The sequence below is a fragment of the Tachyglossus aculeatus genome, chromosome 9 (genome assembly GCF_015852505.1).
Source record: "Tachyglossus aculeatus isolate mTacAcu1 chromosome 9, mTacAcu1.pri, whole genome shotgun sequence".
Lineage (NCBI taxonomy): Eukaryota > Metazoa > Chordata > Mammalia > Monotremata > Tachyglossidae > Tachyglossus > Tachyglossus aculeatus.
Window position 1 is genome coordinate 42,458,306 of NC_052074.1, and position 18,293 is coordinate 42,476,598.

Genomic DNA, 18,293 nt, shown 5'->3' on the forward strand with positions numbered 1-18,293 from the left:
AAAGTGAAGTGCCTTGCCCAAGGTCACACAGCAGATAAATGGTGGTGCCAGAATTAGAACCCAGGTCTTCCGATTCCCAGGTCTGGGCTCTCTCCACTAGGCCACACCGCTTCTCGACAGTTGGCTTTGGGGGCTAGGATTGTCACTCAGAGCCAGAACGATCAGAACGTATAGCTAGTGGGAACCCTCAATCAAACAGTAGTATTTATTGAGCGCTTACTATGTGCAGGGCACTGTTCTAGACGCTTGGGAGAGTACAGTATAACAGAATTAGCAGGCACGTTCCCGGCCCCGAGTGAACTTACCGACTGGACCTTTGTCCACACGAGTCAGTCATCCAAGTGTTAGCGAAACTAACATTAACTCAGAAGAGGGAAATTATAGCCCAAGAAGGTCATTTTTAACATCCGCCCGGCTCCATATTGACACTGACACTTTGGAACTGATGAAGGGAACAAATCACTAGGAAGAGGAAGGGAAAACCGTGAACAGATTCAGAAAGAGCTCTCTCCATCTCATGAGTATTTAATACATGCCTTCTTAGATAGCTGCGCTTCGTAATTCTCCGCTGATTCCCCTGGGGATGCCAAGCTGGGTTCTCATGATCGTGAACGTTTGATGGTTATTAGGTGTGATTACCTTGAGCAAATTCAGTTCATTTTGCATGCCGCTCTCACAGACATGTTTACGAAGCTCTTTTGCCATTTCAGGGTATGCTATTAAGAATCTTTTTCCCAGCCCGCTTTCCCTCCCACTCCCTCCAGCCTGTGTAATCTACTGGGATGTCTGATATTTCTGTCAAATTTTTCTTTTTCCAAAAATTTACGATTCATTGTTGACTGGAGAATAGAGCGGGAGTGAATAGTAATAATTGGTATGTCTTGTTAATACCAGCGAGCAGGGAAAGAACATTTTTGTAGATTCCTTAGTAGCAGATAAAAAGCCCTCCACCCTGCCCTCGGAAAGGTGTTGGTAGATGTTTAGATGTTGCCTGTGATTTATTCATCTCCGGGGATCAATCTTGGTGCCTCTGTCCCTGCCAAACTCCAAATGAACTTTAAATGTCACCCTAGAGCACAACTGATCTGATGCTTCAATTTCTTCTCCCTTTCCCTGCTTAATTTCTACTACTACTAACAATAATTGTGGTATTTTTCAATAGTATTCGTTAAGCGCTTCCTATGTGCCAGGGATTTTTCTAAGCACTGGGGTAGATACAAGCTTAACAGGTTGGACACAGTCCATGTACATCTCACAGTCCTAATCCCCATTTTACAGATGAGGAAGCTGAAGCACAGACAGATGAAGTGGCTTGCCCAGGGTATTTGTTGGGCACTTACTATGTGCTAAACACTGGGGTAATGCAGTCAGCTCAGACATAGCCCCACAGAGGGATCTCAGCCTAAGCGGGAGCAAGAGCAGATACTTAATCCTCATCTTCTAGACTGTGAGCCCGCTGTTGGGTAGGGAACATCTCTATATGTTTCAAACTCGTACTTCCCAAGCGCTTAGTACAGTGCTCTGCACACAGTAAGTGCTCCATAAATACGATTGAATGAATTTAGCAGGTGAGGAAACTGAGGCACAGGGACACTGTGTTTTTCCCTAGTTCACAACAGGTGAGCCCGTTGTGGGCAGGGATTTTCTCTATTTGCTGCTGAATTGTACTCCCCAAGCGCTCAGTACAGTACTAGGCCCACAGTAAGTGCTCAATAAATATGATTGGATGAATGACAGAGTGGAGATTAGAACTCGAGTTTGTTGACTCCCAGTTATGTGCTCAAACCATTGGACCGTACCTCTTTTATTCATTCATTCATTCATTCAATCGTATTTATTGAGCGCTTAACTGTGTGCAGAGCACTGTACTGAGTGCTTGGAAAGTACAATTCAGCAACAGATAGAGACAATCCCTACCCAACAACGGGCTCCCAGTCTAGAAGGGGAAGACAGACAACGAAACAAAACAAGTAGACGGAAAAATATGGAACGCTTCACGAATTTGCGTGTCATCCTTGGGCAGGGGCCCACGCTAATCTTCTCGGTGTCGTTCCAATTTTAGTATACATGCTGCGTGGCTTGGTGGATGGAGCACAGGTTAGGGAGTCAGAAGGACCTGGGTTCTAATCCCGGCTCTGCCGCTTGTCTTCTGTATGACCTTGGGCAAGTCACTTCACTTCTCTGGGTTTCAGTGACCTCATCTGTAAAATTGGGATTGAGAGTGTGAGCCCAATCTGGAACTGGGACTGGGTCCAACCTCATTAATGCTCATCCATCCCAGTGCTTAGAACAGTGCTTGGCACATAGTAAGCGCTTAACAAATGCTATATCTGTATATTTCTGTTATATCTGTAATTCATTTTTTTTATATTCATATCTGTCTCCCCCTCTAGACCACGAGCTCGTTGTGGGCAGGAATGTGTCTGTTTGTTGTTATAGTGTACTCTCCCAAGCACTGTGTGCAGACAGCTTGGCACACAGTAATATGATTGAATGAATGAATAACAATCAATCAATCAATCATATTTATTGAGCGCTTACTGTGTGCAGAGCACTGTACTAAGCGCTTGAGAAGTACAAGTTGGCAACATCATCATCATCAATCGCATTTATTGAGCGCTTACTGTGTGCAGAGCCCTGGGCTAAGCACTTGGGAAGTACAAGTTGGCAACATATAGAGACAGTCCCTACCCAACAGTGGGCTCACAGTCTAGAAGGGGGAGACAGAGAACCAAACCAAACATATTAACAAAATAAAATAAATACAATAGATATGTACAAGTAAAATAAATAAATAGAGTAATAAATATGTACAAACATATATACATATATACAGGTGCTGTGGGGAAGGGAAGGAGGTAAGATGAGGGGGATGGAAAAGGGGATGAGGGGGAGAGGAAGGAGGGGGCTCAGTCTGGGAAGGCCTCCTGGAGGAGGTGAGCTATCGGTAGGCAACAAGTACCATTATTAATAATAATAATAGGAGTAATTTCCACTACCTGTAAAGTTAAAAGAGAAGCAGCGGGGCTCAGTGGAAAGAGCCAATGGGCTTTGGAGTCCGAGGTCATGGGTTCAAATCCCGGCTCCGCCACTTGTCAGCTGTGTGACTTTGGGCAAGTCACTTCACTTCTCTGGGCCTCAGTGACCTCATCTGGAAAATGGGGATTAAGACTGTGAGCCCCACATGGGACAACCTCATCACCTCGTATCCCCCCCTCAGTGCTCAGAACAGTGCTTTGCACATAGTAAGCGCTTAACAAATACCATCATTATTATTATCATTATTCTCTGGGCCTCAGTTACCTCATCTGTAAAGTGGGGATTAAGACTGTGAGCCCCCCGTGGGGCAACCTGATCACCTTGTAACCTCCCCTAGCGCTTGGAACAGTGCTTTGCACATAGTCAGCGCTTAATAAATGCCATTATTATTATTAAAATGTATGCTCCAGGTACATTCTTCCCGGGCAGGTTACCAGTGTGTGGTTTAGCCGCTGAGGGAGGTGGAGTTAGGGTGGCAACACAATCTCATCCTTAATGCCATCACGTCAGAGGGAACATTGGAGAGTAGTGAGTGAAAACTTTTATGAACCAAGCCTAGCATCTGTTACGACTTGTTGGTTCATTCTCCCTCCGGAATGCCGAGACCCTTTCTGGGTGAGGGATTTCCATAAAGTTCTCGCTATCATTGCTGTCATCTCGTGGGAGAAGAATCAGCCCGGCTTTTTGGGCCGAGGAAAAACGTCACCGCCTAAACAGGGCCTTCCCCGGGGAAGGTTCACGGGCCTTAATGGTTTTACAAGTTCGGAGGTAGGTTGGCTCGGGCCTCTGGTTGGGAAAGATCAGTCAGTCCATCAGTGGTATTTATGAGCGCTTACTTTTGCGTGGAGCGTGGTACGAAGCTCTTGGGAAAGTTCTTTACAATAGAGGTGATCGGGAGGATCCCTGCCTTGGAGGAGCTGTTGATGGAGTGAGGTAAGAAAATCGTTGCTAGTCCGGCCAGGTGTGTTTTCCCTCTTCTCTCACTCCTTTTGAGGGGGCGGGCGGGGAATCCAGTTCTGGATGTTTTCATCGCCATCTTTGAATAACGACTCCTGTGTCTCGGTGGATATGATGCCGTTCTGAGCCAATCTGCTGTGTGACCTTGGGCAAGTCACTTCACTTCTCTGTTCCTCAGTTCCCTCATCTGTAAAATGGGGATTAAGACTGTGAGCCCCCCGTGGGACAACCTGATCACCTTGTATCCTCCCCAGTGCTTAGAACAGTGCTTTGCACATAGTAAGCGCTTAACAAATGCTATCATTATTATTGTTATTATTAAACCTGTTATTTCCTCTCTAGATCATAAGCTCATTGTGGGCAGGAAATGTGTCTGTTATATTGTTAGATCATACTCTCCCAAGTGCTTAGTGCAGTACTCTTTATTAAGTGCTCAATAAATGCAATTTGACCCAGCTGTTGGGTAGGGACCGTCTCTATATGTTGCCAACTTGTACTTCCCAAGCGCTTAGTACAGTGCTCTGCACACAGAAGGCGCTCAATAAATAGGATTGAATGAATGATTGACTGGCTGATGACATATTTTCCTGTAGGAGACTTTCTTTTTCAATATCTTCCCTTCTCTGACCTTGAGGGCGTTGCTTAAGTTTTGGACCTATAAAATGAGAATGAAGAATCCTGATGCTCTCTATTTCCCAAGGATGTGATGAGGAAAATAAAATAAAATAAAAGCTTAACATTCATTCACCACTTGCTTGCTGTGTGACCTGGGGCAAGCCACTTGACTTCTTTGGACCCCTATTTCTTCATCTGCAAAATGGGGATAAGAAACCTGTTCCTTCCTCCTTATACTGGGGACAGGGAGCATGTCTAACTGCTCTGTTGAATTGTACTCTCCCAAGTGCTTAGTACAGTGCTCTGCACATATTAAGCGCCCAGTAAATAGCACTGATTGACTGACTGAGCCCCATGAAGCAGCGTGGCTCGGTGGAAAGAGCACGGGCTTTGGAGTCAGAGGTCATGGATTCAAATTTTGGCTCCGCCACTTGTCAGCTGTGTGACTTTGGGCAAGTCGCTTCACTTCTCTGGGCCTCAGTTCCCTCATCTGTAAAATGGGGATGAAGACTGTGAACCCCTTGTGGGACAACCTGATTACCTTGTATCTACCCCAGCGCTTAGAACAGTGCTTTGCACATAGTAAGCACTTAACAAATACCAACAATATTATTATTATGTGGGAAAAGGGTGTGTCTGATCTGATGGTGTATGGTATTTGCTAAGCGCTTACTATGTGCCAGGCACTGTTCTAAGGGCTAGGGTAGATTACAAGGTGATAGGGTTGGATTCAGTCCTTGTCCCACATGGGGCTCACAGGCTTAATCCCCATTGTACAGATGAGGTAACCGAGGCACAGAGATGTTAAGTGACTTGGCTAATGTCACTCAGCAGACAAGTGGCAGAGCCGGGTTTAGAACCCAGGACCTTCTGACTCCCAGAACCAACTAGGCTAGGCTACATTGCTCTGTCACAGTTATTATTTATTATTAAGTGCCGTCGATTCGATTCCAGTTCATAGCGGCTCCACGGATATGCTTTCTCCAGAAAGTCCCATCCTCTGCCATAATCCGCAACCTTTCTAAAGGTTCTTCCGTTATCGCTGCTATGGTCTCTATCCAGTTTTCCCTGGACCTTTCCTAGCATTAGCATCTTCTCTAGAGAATTAGTCCTCCTGATTATGGGTCCAAGATATGCTAATTTAAATCGAGTCATTTGGTCTTCCAAAGACCACTTTGGTTTAATTTGCTCCAAAATCCAACGCAGTAATAATAATAATAATGGTATTTATTCATTCATTCATTCAATCGTATTTATTGAGCGCTTACTGTGTGCAGAGCACTGTACTAAATGCTTAAATATGAGCTTAAATGTGCTTAAATTCATTCATTCAATCACATTTATTGAGTGCTTACTGTGTGCAGAGCACTGCACTAAGCGCTTGGGAAGTACAAGTTTGCAACATATAGAGATGGTCCCTACCCAACAGTGGGCTCACAGTCTAGAAGGGGGAAAGCACTTGCTAAGCGCTTACTTATTAAGCACTTACTATGTGCAAAGCACTGTTCTGAGCACTAGGGAGGTTACAAGTTTATCAGGTTGTCCCACGGGGGGCTCACAGTCTTAATCCCCATTTTACGGATGGGGTAACTGAGGACCAGAGAAGTGAAGTGACTTGCCCAAAGTCACATGGCTGACAATTGGCAGAGCGGGGATTTGAACCCCTGACCTCTGACTCCAAAGCCCGGGCTCTTTCCACTGAGCCACGCTGCTTCCCTTAGTAGGAACTCACTAAATGAAACAATAATAATGATAGTATTTGTTAGGTGCTATGTAGCCCGGACCCTAAGATTCTGATTCTGTGTGATCTCTGGACACTTGCTAGTCACTCATTCATTCATTCATTCAATTCAATCATATTTATTGAGCGCTTACTGTGTGCAGAGCACTGTACTAAGCGCTTGGGAAGTACAAGTTGACAACATATAAAGACGGTCCCCACTCCACTGCAAACCCACAGCACTTAGGGACTTTTCTTTAAATTATACATTATCAATTCATTATAGTAACGTCTGTCTCTCCCTCTATACTGTAAGCTCGTTATGGGCAGGGAATGTGACTACTAATTCTGTTGCATTGTATTCTCCCAAATGCTTAGTACAGTGTTCTGTAAACAGATAATAAACACCATTGATTGACTAATTAAGCATTTACTGTGTGCCAGGCACTGTGCTAGGAACTAGAATAGATACAGGATCATCAATGGTCCTATATGAGGCTCTCAGTCTGTGAAGAAGAAGCTGCGTGGCTTAGTGGGTAGAGCCCGGGCCTGGTCATGGGTTCTAATCCTGGCTCCACCACCTGTCTGCTGTGTGACTTTGAGGAAGTCACTTAACTTCCCTGTGCTGCAGGTCTCTCATCTGTAAAATGGGGATTAAGAATGTGAGCCCTATGTGGGACAGGGACTGTGTCCATTCTGCCTAGTTTGTATCCACCCCAGCGCTTAGAACAGCTTGACACATAGTAAGCGCTTAACAAGTACGATAATTATTATTATTACCTGTATATATGTTATCTATATAATAGATATTATAATATATATATATTACCTGTATTACCTGTATATATGTATGTATGTTTGTACATATTTATTACTCTATTTATTTATTTATTTTACTTATACATATCTATTCTATTTATTTTATTTTGTTAGTATGTTTGGTTTTGTTCTCTGTCTCCCCCTTCTAGACTGTGAGCCCACTGTTGGGTAGGGACTGTCTCTATATGTTGCCAATTTGTACTTCCCAAGCACTTAGTCCAGTGCTCTGCACACAGTAAGCGCTCAATAAATACGATTGATGATGATTATTAACTGGTATTTTAATCCCTCTTTTACAGTGGAGGGAAATGAGGCCCAGAGAAGTTAAGTGACTTTCCCGAGGACACAAAGCAGGCAAGGGGCAATGTCAGGGCTAAAACCTGGGTCACCAAGTCCTATGCTATTTCATGAGCCCACTGTTGGGTAGGGACTGTCTCTATATGTTGCCAATTTGTACTTCCCAAGCGCTTAGTACAGTGCTCTGCACATGCTAAGCGCTCAATAAATACGATTGATGATGATGATGATTGGTGTTTGTTGAGCAACTACTGAGTGCAATGCACTTTCCTAGGCTCTGGGGAAAATCTAACAGAAACACATTCCCTTCCCACAAGGAACTTACACTCTAATGGGAGAAGCAGTGAATCTTTTATTCATCTTTTATCCCCCGCGAGGACACGGCCATCCCACTCGCAACCAATCTTTCCCGTCTCCGATCGGTTTTACCAGTCTCCCGCGAGCGCGCAAATCATCTTTGTGGAGGGAAAAGGAGTTCTCGTTTTGCAGGGATCTAGGCGATCGTTACCCGCTGATGACCTCCTTTGAGGATTTATTCGACTCGCTGTAATTCTAGCTAAAGAAAGAAAGCATTAAGTTTCCATCTCGCTCGCTAGCTTTTAGGGCCCTGCAGATATCAATGGCATCATCTTGGCCATCCTCGAGAAAAGCCTCTTATTTATGATGTGAGAATTGTTCGAACTCGAACTGAGATTACCGGCTAAATCCTAAATACCTTTGAACTCTCCATAAAAGTAATCCCATGTCTCCGCGTGAGAAGCAGCGTTTTTTAGAGCCGGAGCTTGGGAGTCAGAGGTCATGGGTTCTAATTCTGGCTCTGCCACTTATCAGCTGTGTGACTTTGGGCAAGTCATTTAACTTCTCCGGACCTGGGTTACCTCATCTGTAAAATGGGAATTAAGACTGTGAGCCCCACGTGGGAAAACCTAATAACTTTGTATCTACCCCAGATCTTAGAACAGTGTTTGGCACATAGTAAGCGCTTAACAAGTACCACTATTACTATTATTATTTTACTATGTGAATACTTGCTTTGGACACATGACCACATCCAACCGTTAAGACACCGAGGTTCTCATTTGAGACGGCTGACATGATTGTTCCCCTCATATGGAAGGGAGGGTGAGAGTGTAAGCTGGTTGTGGGTAGGGAATGTGCCTGTTTATTGTTGTATTGTGCTCTCCTAGGTGCTTAGTACAGTGCTGTGCATATAGTAAGCGTTCAATAAATACCACTGACGATGATTTAACAGCACACTCTGGTCCAGATGGCCTTCTAGACTGTGAGCCCATTGCTGGGTAGGGACCGTGTCTATATGTTGCCAACTTGGACTTCCCAAGTGCTTAGTACAGTTCTCTGCACAAAGCAAGCACTCAATAAATATGACTGACTGAATGAATGAAAGGCTGCATACGTGCAAAGCGTTCACATATAGTAGAAACAGGGTAGTACTCTCCCGAGAGCTTAGTACAGTGCTCGGCACACAGTAAGCGCTCAATAAATATGGCTGATTGATAGTAAAATTATTTATTAAATTCATTCATTCAATCGTATTTATTGAGCACTTACTGTGTGCAGAGCACTGTACTAAGCGCTTGGGAAGTACAAGTCAGCAACATATAGATTTGGTCACTACCCAACAATGGGCTCACCGTCTAGAAGGGGAGACAGACAACAAAGCAAAACACGTGGACAGGTGTCAAGTTATGAGAACAAATAGATGCACATTATTAACAAAATAAATGGAATAGTAAATATGTACAAGTAAAATAGAGTGGTAAATCTGTACAAACATATCTACAGGTGCTGTGGGGAGGGGAAGGAGGTAGGGAGGGGGGATGGGGAGGGGGAGAGAAAGGAGGGGGCTCAGTGTGGGAAGGCCTCCTGGAGGAGGTGAGCTCTCAGTAGGGCTTTGAAGGGAGGAAGAGAGCTAGATTGGAGGATGTGCGGAGGGAGGGCATTCCGGGCCAGGGGAAGGACGTGGGCGGGGGGTCGACGGCGGGACGGGCGAGAATAAGGTACAGTGAGGAGGTTAGCGGCATCAGTAAATGAATATGTGCATGAGGCCCAAAGAGCTGATGGATGAGCGTGACTTGCAATTTGTGTGATAATGTAAGCTCCTTGCAGGCAGGGAATGTAGCAGCTCCGTTGTACTTTACTCTCCCAACTGCTTAGCACAGTGCTCAAATAATACCACTGATGATGATGAATAAATAATATTGATGGATAATGTAATCTCTAAGCTCCTTGCAGATGAGAAGCAACAAGGCCTGATGGATAGAGCCCCGGCCTTGGGAGTCAGAAGGACCTGGGTTCTAATCCCTGCTCTGCCACTTGTCCGCTGTGTGACCTCAGGCAGGTCACTTAACTTCTCAGTGCCTGGGAACCTGCAGCGTGGCTCAGCGGCCAAAAGCACGGTCTTGGGAGTCAGAGGTCATGGGTTCTAATCCCGGCTCTGCCACATGTCTGCTGTGTGACCTTGGGCAAGTCACTTAACTTCTCTGAGCCTCAGTTACCTCATCAGTAAAATGGGGATTAAGACTGTGAGCCCCACATGGGACAACCTGATCACCTTGTATCCCCCCAGCTCTTAGAACAGTGCTTTGCACATAGTAAGCGCTTAACAAATGCCATTATCATTATTATTATTATTATTATTATTATTATTAGTTACCTCATCTGGAAAATGGGGACTAATATTGTGAGCTCCGTGTGGAACGTGGACCGTGTCCAACCTGATTAACTTGCATCGACCCCAGCGCTTAGAACAGTGCCCGGCACAAAGTAAACGCTCAAGAAATGCCACTTATAAGGGAAGACGAAGCCAATGGAGTGGCTGACGCCACTGTAAGGTGATAATGGGTGAGGAAACATTTGGCAAGGACCCAGAGTAATCGGGGAACGCCCAGAAAAAAAATTCCCTGCGATAATAATAATAATGATGGCATTTGTTAAGCGCTTACTATGTGTAAAGTACTATGTTGCCAACTTGTACTTCCCAAGCGCTTAATACAGTGCTCTGCACACAGTAAGCACTCAATAAATATGACTGATTGATTGTTCTAAGCGCTTGGGAGGATACAAGGTCATCAGGTTGTCCCACATGGGACTCACAGTCTTAATCCCCATTTTACAGATGAGGTAACTGAGCCGCAGAGAAGTGAAGTGACTTGCCCAAAGTCACACAGCTGACAAGTGGCGGAGCTGGAATTAGAACCCGTGACCCTAGCCCGGGCTCTTTCCGCTGCGATATTCCCACGCGGCCCCCGGTTTAGGAAGCCGAAAGCCTGGTTTCAGCAGCAGGCGTTTCAGAATTCTGCACTTCCCTTTCCAGTGAAGAAATGGGTTTTTTTTAAGGAATCTTTAAAGAGTCTTTTCCTTTCATCTCGGATGGCTTCACCTGGCCACAATTCAAACCTTATTCACCGGGTGAGTTTAGCAGCCGGAGCTAGAACCGATTAGTTCACGATGACTACACCCTGTCAGTCTAAACGCTGACGGCAGCTCGCTCCGTTAAGGGCAAAATGCACATTGCTATTCATAGGCTTTTAATTGATTGGCCTTTAAGGCTTCTGCAATCTCTTAAAAGTTGTTTTGTCAACATTAAACCAGCTGCTGCATAATTACGGCAACTCGCCCGGCAGTGAAGTTCTTTAAATAAGTCCCAGAGGGAAGCAGTGGATTGAAGATGGGCCTAGGAAGCTGGAGGTACTGGGTTCTAATCCCGCCTCTGCCACTTCAGTCAATCAATCAATCGTATTTATTGAGCGCTTACTATGTGCAGAGCACTGTACTAAGCGCTTGGGAAGCACAAATTGGCAACATATAGAGACAGTCCCTACCCAACAGTGGGCTCACAGTCTAAAAGGGGGAGACAGAGAACAAAACCAAACATACTAACAAAATAAAATAAATAGAATAGATATGTACAAATAAAATAAATGCATAAATAGAGTAATAAATATGTACAAACATATATACATATATACAGGTGCTGTGGGAAAGGGAAGGAGGTAAGAAGGGGGGATAGAGAGGGGGACGAGGGGGAGAGGAAGGAAGGGGCTCAGTCTGGGAAGGCCTCTTGGAGGAGGTGAGCTCTCAGCAGGGCCTTGAAGGGAGGAAGAGAGCTAGCTTGGCGGATGGGCAGAGGGATTGGGGGCATTCCAGGCCCGGGGGAGGACGTGGGCCGGGGGTCGATGGCGGGACAGGCGAGAACGAGGTACGGTGAGGAGATTAGCAGTGGCAGAGGAGCGGAGGGTGAGGGCTGGGCTGGAGAAGGAGAGAAGGGAGGTGAGGTAGGAGGGGGCGAGGTGATGGATGGACAGCCTTGAAGCCCAGGGTGAGGAGTTTCTGCCTGATGCGCAGATTGATTGGTAGCCACTGGAGATTTTTGAGGAGGGGAGTAACATGCCCAGAGCATTTCTGGACAAAGATAATCCGGGCAGCAGCATGAAGTATGGATTGAAGTGGAGAGAGACACGAGGATGGGAGATCAGAGAGAAGGCTGATGCAGTAGTCCAGACGGGATAGGTCACACACTTGTCTGCTGTGTGACCCTGGACAGATCACTTCCCTTCTCTGGGCCTCAGTGACCCCATCTCTCAATTATTATTACTATTAAAATTATTAACTTTTATCTATTACAAATGGGGATTGACCACGGGAACCTCAAGGGGGACAGAGACTGTGTCCAACCTGCTTTGCTTGTATCCACTCCAGCGCTTAGTAGAGTGGATGGCACACAATAAACACTTAATAAATACCACAATTATTATTAGACGCGGCCTCCAGAGGCTTTTGTTCCATTTTACAGTTGGGAGGCTGTATTTTTCGGCAGCAGCGTAGATTTTTCTTGGGAGTTTTCTCAATGAATGTGTTCTGGTTTGGAAGGAAATTTAGCCTGGGCTTAACTGTGTGCATAATAATAGTAATAATAATGATGGCATTTATTAAGCACTTACTATGTGCAAAGCACTGTTCTAAGCACTGCAGAGGTTACAAGGTGATCAGGTTGTCCCACGGGGGGCTCACAGTCTTAATCCCCATTTTCTAGATGAGGTAACTGAGGCCCAGAGAAGGTAATAATAATAATGATGGCATTTGTTAAGCGCTAACTATGTGCAGAGCACTGTTTGCCCCAAGTCACACAGCTGACAATTGGAGGACGAGGGATTTGAACACATGATCTCTGACTCCAAAGCCCGGGCTCTTTCCACTGAGCCACACTGCTTCTCATGGCAGAGCAAGCTGCCCGATGTACCCTAGGGCTTAGCACTTTGTTTAAAATGGACTGTGAGTAAGACTTGAAGTTAGACCATTCTCTCCACCCAGAAATAGTCCGGTAGTGTAAGGTCGGGGTGAGCCCATTGTTGCGTAGGGACCGTCTCTATATGTTGCCGATTTCATTCATTCAATCGTATTTATTGAGCGCTTACTGTGTGCAGAGCACCGGCCTAAGAGCTTGGGAAGTACAAGTCGGCAACATATTGAGACGGTCCCTACCCAACAACGGGCTCACAGTCTAGAAGGGGGAGACAGACAACAAATCAAAACATGTAGACAGGTGTACTTTTCCCCAAGTGCTTAGTACAGTGCTCTGCACACAGTAAGCGCTCAATAAATACAATTGAATGAGTCAATGACTGCCTCCCCTCCAACCAGAGTGTGTCCACTGCTTTACAGTGGCAAGTTTTCCTCTTCCCCCCATCGCCCCCCCCACCTTCTTCCCCTCCCCACAGCACTTGTATATATTTGTACATATTTATTCCTCTATTTATTTTACTTGTCCATATTTACTACTCTATTAATTTTGTTAATGATGTGCACATAGCTATTATTCTATTTATTCTGACGATTTCGACCTGTCTCCAGGTTTTGTTTTGTTGTCTGTTTCCCCCTTCTAGACCGTGAGCCCATTGGTGGGTAGGGACCATCTCTATCTGTTGCCAACTCGGACTTTCCAAGCACTTAGTACAGTGCTCTGCGCACAGTAAGTGCTCAATAAATACGATTGAATGAATAAATAATAATAATAATAATAATGATGATGATGATGGCATTCATTCAATCGTATTTATTCAATGTATTTATTGAATGAATGAAAGTAGTCCTAGGCATTGGTTATGAGGGTGACCAGAACCGTGAAGTGGGCTGCCCCGTCTTGGACAGGAAGGGGGTTGTATGCTTGTTATGGGCAGAGATCATCTCTGCTGATTCTGTTGTAGTGTACTCTCCCAAGTGCTTAGCACAGTGCTCAGCACAGCACTCTGCACATAATAAGCGCTCAATAAATTGTACTGATCGAGAAGCAGCGTGGCATAGTGGGTAGAGACCAGGCCTGAGAGTCCGAAGTCTGAGAGGCCTGGCTCCACCACATGCCTGCTGTGTGACCTTGGGCAGGTCACTTCACTTCTCTGTGCCTCAGTTTCCCCTCATCTGTAAAATGGAGGATTAAGAGTGTGAACCCTGTGTGGGACAGGGACTGCATCCAACCTATTAACTTTTATCTATCCCAGCACTTAGAACAGTGCACGGTTCATAGTAAGCACTTAACAACGTGGCTCAGTGGAAAGAGCCCGGGCTTGGGAGTCAGAGGTCATGGGTTCTAATCCCGGCTCTGGCGCTTGTCAGCTGTGTGACTTTGGGCAAGTCACTTCACTTCTCTGGGCCTCAGTTCCCTCATCTGTAAAATGGGGATTAAGACTGTGAGCCCCACGTGGGACAACATGATCACTTTGTATCCTCCCCAGTTGCTTCACACATAGTAAGCACTTAACAAATGCCATCATTATTGACAAATACTATTATTCTGTATTATCATCATTATTATTATTATTATTGGCTCTCCCCTTACTGGACAGGGTGGGGACGGCCCCTTGCTGGACAGGAGAATGTGCGGGCAATCTGTGAGTTTTGATGGAGAAGCATCAGGGTCAGCTGCTCTGGAGGAGCTCTTCATTCCACTGGTGGTGTTTACTAAGCACAGAACACTGGACTAAGCGCTCAGGAGAGGACAACAACGGCAGAGCGCTTGGTCCCTGCTCTCAATGATCTGACAATCTAATGGAAGAGACAGATGGGCAAAAATTACCCAGAGCGAGGAGCGGAAGGGGGACAATCAATCAATCAATCATATTTATTGAGCGCTTACTATGTGCAGAGCACTGTACTAAGCCCTTGGGAAGTACAAATTGGCAACATATAGAGACAGTCCCTACCCAACATTGGGCTCACAGTCTAAAAGGGGGAGACAGAGAACAAAACCAAACACACTAACAAAATAAAATAAATAGAATAGATATGTAACTAACAAAATAAAATAAATAGAATAGATATGTAGAAAGACAGGACAAGAAAACAGGTCGAACCTGTAACAGCGAGAAGCTGTATGGCCTGGTGGCTAGAGCAGGAGCCTGGGAGGCCGAAGGACCTGGGTTCTAATTCTGGCTGTGCCACTTGTCTGCTGTGTGACCTTGGCCAAGTCACTCCTGAGGCTTCTCTGGGCCTCAGTTAATTCATTCATTCATTCAATCATATTTATTGAGCGCTACTGTGTGCAGAACACTGTACTAAGCACTTGGGAAGTACAAGCTGGCAACATATAGAGACGGTCCCTACCCAACAATGGGCTCACAGTCTCAGTTAACTCAGGAGTAAAATGAGGAGGAGGCCTTTCCAGACTGAGCCCCCTTTTTCCTCTCCTCCTCCCCATCCCCCTACCCTACCACCTTCCCCTCCCTACAGCACCTGTATATGTTTTTACAGATCTATTACTCTATTTATTTTACTTGGACGTATTTACCATTCTATTTATTTTGTTAATGATATGCAGCTAGCTTTATTTCTATTTGTTCTGATGACTTGACACCTGTCCACATGTTTTGTTGTCTGTCTCCCCCTTCTAGACTGTGAGCCCGTTGTTGGGTAGGGACCGTCTTTATATGTTGCCAACTTGTACTTCCCAAGCGCTTAGTACAGTGCTCTGCACACAGTAAGCGCTCAATAAATACGATTGAATGAATGAATGAATGAATGACTGTGAGCCCTACGTGGGACAGGGACTGTGTCCAACCTGATTAGCTTGTATTCATTCAATCGTATTTATTGAGCGCTTACTGTATGCAGAGTACTGTACTAAGTGCTTGGGAAAGTACGGAGCATCAATTAGCAGACACATTCCTTGCCCACAGTGCCATTGAGATCTGAAAGGAGACATTGGATTAGTGAGGGTTTAGTACTTTATCCCAGTCCTATCCGAGAACTCCTTGCAGCCTTGAATTCTTACTCCTCAATGAGCTCAATCCAGCTTCTGCATTTATTCTATTTTATTTTTTTTTGAGGAGAGGTTTGAAATCCATGGGGTAATTGGTCTGTGACACAGACCAACTCTTAATCCTTTTATCAAAGAAGCAGGGAATTAAACTCGACATCCTTCGCTTCAGAAACATCAAAGAGGCTTTGGGGGTCAGTTTGGGGGTTGGGGGGGTGGAGAGGGCACAGAAGTACAGTTTCAAGATGAAAGCTCGCACGATTGAAAGAGCCTCGGATTAATGCATGAGTAAAGAAAGTATGTGCACATGGGGACGATTTTTCCATTAGACAAGCAGGCAGAATGGACCAAATTTATCAAGGTGCTACGTGGTTAAAATACCCTGTCCTCTTTGGGCCCGTGCCAGTTGCTGGAATTGATCCGGAAAGTGGGGATTGTTCTAGAATCCTGAATCTGTACATGTTTTTGAGTGAGTCAAGGAAACCGGTTTCTTTCTGCCCTCTTCCCCCTTCCGCCCTCACCATTAGGGTTCACTTTGATGATGCTCTGTCCTATAATAATAATAATAATAATAATAATAATGGTATTTGTTGAGCGCTTACTATATGCAAAGCACTGTTCTAAGCACTGGGGAGGTTACAAGGTGATCAGGTTGTCCCACGGGGGGCTCAGAGTCTTAACCCCCATTTTACAGATGAGGTAACTGAGGCCCAGAGAAGTGAAGTGACTTGCCCATAGTCACACAGCGGATAGTCAGCAGAGCCGGGATTTGAACCCATGACCTCTGACTCCAAAGCCCAGGCTCTTTCCACTGAGCCACGCTGTACTGCCATATTATTATTATGTTAATTATAATAATGGTATTTGTTCACTTACGCCCTAGTGGGTAGAGCACGGGTCTGGGATTCAGAAGGTTATGGGTTCTAATCCCAGCGCCGCCACTTGTCTGCTGTGTGAACTTAGGCAAGTCACTTCACTTCTCTGAGACTCAGTTTCTCCATCTGTCAAATGGGGATTAAGACGGTGAGTCCTATGTGGGACAGGGACTCTTCCTCCCTCCAAGGCCCTACTGAGAGCTTACCTCCTCCAGGAGGCCTTCCCAGACTGAGCCCCCTCCTTCCTCTGCCCCTCTTCCCCCTCCCCATCCCCCCCGCCTTACCTCCTTCCCCTCCCCACAGCACCTGTTTATATGCATATGTTTGTATGAATTTATTACTCTATTTTATTTGTGCATATTTATTCTATTTATTTTATTTTGTTAATACGTTTTGTTTTGTTCTCTGTCTCCCCAGCCCACTGTTGGGGTAGGGACCATCTCTATATGTTGCCAACTTGTACTTCCCAAGCGCTTAGTACACTGCTCTGCACACAGTAAACGCTCAATAAATACAATTGATTGATTGATTGACCGTCTCTATATGTTGCCAACTTCTACTTCCCAAGTGCTTAGTACAGTGCTCTGCACACAGTAAGTGCTCAATAAATACTATTGAATGAATGAATGACTATGTCCAACCCATTTATCTTATATCTTCTCCAGTGCTTAGAACAATGCCTAAGAACATAGTAAGCACTTAACAAATACCATTATTATTATTATTATTATTATTATTATTATTATTATGTGTCAGACACTGTACTAAGCACTGGGGTAGATGTAACGTAATTGCTTCAGACACAGTCCCTGTCTCCCATGGGGCTCACAGTCTTAATCCCCATTTTCCAGATGAGGTAACTAAGGCCCAGAAAAATGAAGTGACTTGTCCTAGGTCACAAAACAGACATGTGGCAGAGGCAGAATTAGAACCCACGACCTTCTGATTCCCAGGCCTGTGTTCTATCCACTAAGCCACGCTGCTTCTCCATGTGTGGCCAAGAAGACAAGGAGGAGTGAAGCAAGAGAAGGGCAGTTGGGTCTATTAAACCTGTGTGCTCAATTCTTGCTTAAGGGGAAACCATCCTTGTTGCTGTGTACTCTTCCAAGCGTTTATCACAGAGCCTAGCTCTCAGCAGGTGCTCAATAAATACCACCGACATAGCGCTTGTGTGGGATTTGAGGGACGAAGCTGATGTTTGGCTCCATTCCTAGGGCCTCCCAGGTAGCTAGTGAGGCAGTCTGTCTGGTTTTTTATCAGATGGAATGTTTTTAGTTTGTAAGTCTCTATTCTCTTAATCAATCAATCGTATTTATTGAGCGCCTACTGTGTGCAGAGCACTGTACTAAGCGCTTGGGAAGTACAAGTCGGCAACACATAGAGACAGTCCCTACCCAACGGCGGGCTCACAGTCTAGAAGAGGGGGACAGAGAACAAAACCAAACATACTAACAAAATAAAATAAATAGAATAGATATATACAAGTAAGATAATTAAATAGAGTAATAAATATGTACAAACATATATACTCAAGTTTTTATTGTATTGTTCTCTCCTAAGTGCTTAGTACAGTGCTCTGCACTCAGTGAGCTCTCAATAAAAAAAAATAAATAGCCCACTGTTGGGTAGGGACTGTCTCTATATGTTGCCAATTTGTACTTCCCAAGCGCTTAGTACAGTGCTCTGCACACAGTAAGTGCTC

At 45.1% G+C, this 18,293-nt stretch overlaps 1 protein-coding gene and 1 non-coding gene across 2 annotated transcripts in view; one reads left to right on the plus strand and one right to left on the minus strand.

Annotated features, from left to right (window-relative positions):
- Window positions 1–18,293, plus strand: part of LYPD6 (LY6/PLAUR domain containing 6) — a 51,716-nt gene that overhangs the window by 8,583 nt on the left and 24,840 nt on the right. The gene's annotated exons all lie outside the window — the stretch shown is intronic.
- Window positions 1,979–2,081, minus strand: LOC119932681. Its single transcript, XR_005452422.1, has one exon. It is a non-coding gene; the product is annotated as a U6 spliceosomal RNA (small nuclear RNA).